The sequence below is a fragment of the Tupaia chinensis genome, unplaced genomic scaffold (assembly GCF_000334495.1).
Source record: "Tupaia chinensis unplaced genomic scaffold, TupChi_1.0 Scaffold145057_1, whole genome shotgun sequence".
In the NCBI taxonomy this organism is placed as follows: domain Eukaryota; kingdom Metazoa; phylum Chordata; class Mammalia; order Scandentia; family Tupaiidae; genus Tupaia; species Tupaia belangeri.
Genome location: NW_006204918.1, coordinates 556,856 through 562,312, shown reverse-complemented (window position 1 = coordinate 562,312; position 5,457 = coordinate 556,856). Strand labels below are relative to the sequence as shown.

The following is a 5,457-nucleotide window of genomic DNA, read 5'->3' as shown; positions in this document are numbered from 1 at the left end:
ATTTTTGTCCTTTAAAATCCTTTACCATTTTCTTGAGTTAAGTAAAATGCATTTTGATTTAAATGTATACTGAAATATTTCCATGGCATTCACATTATACACGAAAGTCAAGAGAATAATAACATTATGGAATAAAAGACAGAAAGCTAAAATAGAAGACTCTAAGGAACTAATAAACTTCTGCTTCATGTACTTGGAATTCTTGAAAAGAATTGCTGAAATTCTTTTGCTAAGATGTGTCGCATAAATCAAAAGTTATTATAAATAATATATAAATGACCCTCAGAAAGAATATCAACTTACAATATTATTATATGGGGGATCATTTATAAACAAGTCTGTGACAACTTCAAAGTTATTTCTAGAAAGTAAACAAACTAAAGATTTATTTAAAATTGTCAGAAAGTTAAAAAGCACCCAAATAAAGATACTTGGTATAACAGTTATTGGTTGTCCTTATTATTAAAAATAATGCATGCTTGTTATAGGGAATCTAGAAAATGTAGCATAATAGCAAAATAAAATTATTTTTTTTCTTTCTTTTTGCTATAGGACTCATGCACTCGCCAGACAGACAGAGAGAGACAGAGAGACAGAAAGTGAGAAATCACCCCCCAGGGGGGATAGCCACGCCGCAATCCCTTCTCCTCCATTCTCCTCTCGGGATCTTGGGCACGCACGCACACGAGTTTAAGCCACCAGTTCCGGGACTCGAACGGTGGTCGACTATATGAGAGTCCAGCGACATAGTCATTACGCTAACTGCTGGTCCCTCAAAAAAAATTTATTAAATGTCCATGATCCCCTGACTCATACATATGTATATATTTAAGTATTTTGGTAAAACAAAACACTGAAAAATAGAAACTATAAATATTTAAATCTTCACTCAAGAAAATTAAGTTATCTCAATATGTTTACTAGTTTTTTGGTTTTTTTTACTTCAAACAAATTTTTATTACACAAAGGTTGTCACATAATTGGATATTTTTCTGCTTTGTACACAATTATTCTTACTCTCCATGGGAAGGCTCCTTCTCAACTCCTCATCTTGTGATGGCTAGCTCTGATTTTAGCAGAACAGTAGTAAAAATGCCTCGGTGAGTTAGGTTGAAAGCAGTACATTGGGGCATGGCTCTTGCACCCAGTATCAGGAATGCACGAATGCCTTTTTATTCAAAAATACAAAATAAATTATCTGTAGGCACGGACGACAGCAGTAAACCATTGTATATTGTCAACTGAAACCAGTAACTGATGGTCGTAGTGCTTTTCTTAAACATCAGCCAGCCTTTCCTTCACTTTTATTGTATTCAGCTGACTTCTCTGACATTATCGGTGAGGAGCACTGCCTTGAGCTTCCTGTCACAGCTCATGATCCCTTTCCACCCATTCCAGGCTCTTTCTCTTCTTCAGGGATCTCTGTGACTACGGCTTTTGTTGTAGATAACAGAGGCCACTCCAGCAGCATCCAATGAAGCAATTCTTACTACCTTTATTGCGCTAATGATTCCTTTTTCGACCCTGTTCACAAAATCTCCAAGCATGGCATCATAACCAACTTCTGAAGAACTTCGCATAATTTTCTCAACTAGTGAAAATCCTTCCACACCTGCATGCTTAGCAATGGTCATTGCAGGAATTTTGAGTGTTCTTTTCATCATTTTTACGCCAATTGTTAAATCTTTCTTAGCTGGAGTCCATGAGCCCAAGGCTGGAATGCACCGAAGCAGGGACAACCGCCTCCTAGAGCAATGCCTTCTCCAGCAGCAGCTCTTGTAGCACCGAGGGCATCTGCAACTCTCTTTTCATCATTCACTTCCACATCACCCGTCCCATCAACCTTCCGCACAGCTACTCCGTCGGAAAGTCTTGCCAGATGTTCGTTCAGTTTTTGCTTTTCACATTCACTCGTTGTGACATCCCACTGTTCGGTGATTCTTGAATACGTTTTTCAATTTGAGCCTTGTCACCTCTTCCTTTCAAGAGTATAGCATCACCTTTGGTCACTATGATTTCTCCAACTTTCCCTAAGTCATGAGGTTGAACATCCTCAATACTGAGGGTCAAGCCCTCTTCTCCGAACACCACACTGCCTGTAGATATAGCCATGTCTTTAAGTTGGTTTGACTGCTACAATGTGACCCCGTAGCAGTTTTGAATACTCGCCTGTTCAAAATGAGTGTACTCAGAGCTTCTCCATCAACATCTTCAGCATTTATGACCAAGGGCTTCCAGTGAGCGCTGGCAATTTCAAGAGCAGGTACAATAGACGGGACACTAGAAATTTCCTTCTCACTCAGTAGAACATAGGCATCCTGGAATTCACATTTCTCACCTTTTGATTTACAAATAAAGTGTGGAGAAATACACCCTCAATCAAACTTCATGCCTTCAATAATTTCTAATTTATCATTCAGGGTTTTTCCATCCTTTATTGGAATGACACACTTTCTTCTAACTTTTTTCATCACATCAGAAATAATGTTACCAATTTGTCTCCATGTGCAAAAATTGTAGCGGGCTGAGCAGTTTCTTCTGGGGTCATCACAGGTTTAGACTGCCTGAGTTCAGCAACTAGAGCTTCAGCAGCTAACATCACACCTGTCCTGATTTCTATGGACTAGCACCTTCACTGATCTTCTCCAAGCCTTCCTTGGCAGTAGAGCGTGCCAGTACAGTAGCAGTGGTGGCACCATCCCCGGCCTCTTCCTTTGTGTTCTTGGCAACAACTTGAACACGTTTAGCTCCAGTACTTTTATATTTATCCTTTAAGTCAGTCGACTTTGCAGCAGGCACAGCAACTTTTGTTACTTTGGAACTTCTCCAACTCTGTTAGATAATTACTATATTCCCTTTAGCCCCACTGAACGCCTACAGCCATCAGCTAAAAGGTCTATACCTTAAAGCATTAAGGCTCGGGCACCTGCACCAAATTACTATTTTTTTTTTTATTTTTAAATGGGTTTAAATTTACTTATTAAGCATACTGCAAGGAAGTTGTTAAAACTGGTGTAATATCTCAATAGAATAAGTATTCCAGATTTTGGGAGGGACAGAGAGAGAGAGAGAGAGAGAGAGAGATGAAGAAGCTTTCACCAAAATCTGCCCGACTTGATCACAGTGGATTAGTGTGTGGGTAACCAATGCATGTCTGCAGGGCGGCGGCAGGGCCACCACTTCGTTTTGCCTGCGGTGAGGCATCCTGTGGGTGGTGCTGTTTATTATTTTCTTTTCTTTTTTTGGGGGGAGGGAGAGTTTTTTGCTACAGGGCACGTGCGCTTGCCAGAGACAGAGAGACAGAAAGCGAGAAATCACCCCCCCAGGGGGGATGGCCATGCCGCAATCCCTTCTCCTCCATTCTCCTCTCCAGACCATGAGCATGCACGCATATGTGCCCTGCATGAGTTTAAGCCCCCCGTCCAGGACTCGAACTGCGGTCAACTACATGGGAGTCCAGCGACATAGCCATTACGCTAACTGCTAATCCCAGTGCTGTTTACTATTTTAATAAGCTGAAAATTTAGTTTTCTCAATGTTTGTAATCAAAATTATATTACAAATAAATTTCAATTTGTCTTCATTGCTCTGTGTTCTGTGTTTAGTTTATTTTATATATGAATTTATAAAGTTATTATCATGATGTTGAGCCCTCAAATGAAAAATAACTTATTATAACCATTTCATAATAATGCATGTACACAATTATTTAAATGTACATGACATGCTTTATATTTATTTGGGTGTTAAATTCTGAAAAGTACTTTATAAATTTACATAGTATATCAGGTAGAAATTTAATTAATAAATCTGAGAAGTATACACTAATACATTTTTAAAATATACATAAATATCACGTAGATCTAATTCTGTATTTTGCAATTCTATTTCCTTGTTAATCTTGCCTTTGAGAGTTAAATGCATTAACACATATAATAATGATTTATGTATAAGCTTTCAGTGATTCAGAATGCAATTTTGTTTTCTACATCCTTAAAACACACTCCCCTAAAGTAGCCAAACTATATTGATTATTCTCTCAGTTGAACAAAGCATCATTTACTTACAGTTATGCCAAAATAGCAAAATAAATAATCTGAAAATGTTCCCATAAAATACCTTGAAATAAAATGAAAATAACATAGCTAACTTTTTTTTTTCTTAGAGAGAGAGATTTTTGCTATAGTGCATGCATGCTCACTGGAGAGACAGAGAAAGAGAAAGCGAGAAATCACCGCTTGGGGCCGGGTGGCCACACCGCAGTCCCTTCACCTTCAGGCTCTTCTTGGGATCTTGGGCATGCACACACACCTGCCTGGTGTGAGTTTTAAGTCACTGAGTCTGGGACTTGAACCATGGTCGAGTACGTGGGAGTCCAGAGACATAACCATTCTGCCATCTGCTGCCTGCCCCCTCCCTTTTTAATGTACAACTGAATTCTAGAAAATAATGGAAGTCACTTGGCTCCCAAATCAAGAGAAAATGGAAAAATAAGAGTGAAAATCACATTAACCAGATTCTCTGGAAAGATCCTGAAATTGAGATTCTGGTATAAAGCCAGGACTCCAGGAAAGGTTACCTCACTAGAAGATGGGGAAAGAGAACATTTCCTCCAGCCCAGGGTGAGTAGACCAACTTGTCTGTCTTGACAAACATCCCATGTGAGGGTCAACATGAATTCCCTGAATGCTAATGCCATTTTTGCTTTCTGAGGACACCCCAAGGAAGAATGAGCACAATAGATCCCTTCTAACACACGTGAAAGCTTATCCACCATAGCAGAACTTTCTCAAGCAGATCTCGCTGCATTCTCATGTATAACTTCCTACTTATACAGCTGCTGAAAAGGAACGCAGACTCACATATGTACATAAGGAAACAATGGAGCACCAACAATAAAATTAGACAAAAAAGAAAATCATAGTAGAAAACCAGGTAAATTTTGAAAGAAAAACCTAATTTTGAAAATTAAATATCGAATAAACTATTGTAAAAGGATTCTATGAACAGCTGAAGAGGAATTCATGTACTGAAATAGCAATCTGAAACTAAAAACAAAGAAAACAGAAATAGGAAATAAATAAGAAATGTCAAAATTGGTCAGTGGGCCATGAGAGGAAGCATGACAATTTCTGGCCACTATTTAATTAGAGCGCTAAATGCAAAGAAAGGGAACAGCAGAGAAGTAATATTCAAAGAGTTCATGACCAAGAATTTTCCATGACATGAATCTTCCAAAGACATAAATCTTCATAGTAAATAAGCTCAATATTTCCTTAACAATTAAAGATAAATCTCACCTTGATTTAGTGCTGTTAAATTTCATAACTTCAAAAACAAGAGGATCCATTTTCAATGACCCCTCTGGAAGACAACTGTATATAGCAGAGATAGTGTAAACGGGAGAGGGGGAAAGGGCTGAGGGTCAAACATGGGATAAAAAACATATATATATAT

At 38.4% G+C, this 5,457-nt stretch overlaps 1 pseudogene; it reads right to left on the bottom strand.

Moving 5' to 3' along the window:
* Nucleotides 1-1,372: 1,372 nt before the first annotated feature.
* LOC102491170 (60 kDa heat shock protein, mitochondrial-like) lies at nt 1,373-2,936 on the bottom strand (annotated as a pseudogene).
* Nucleotides 2,937-5,457: the final 2,521 nt, after the last annotated feature.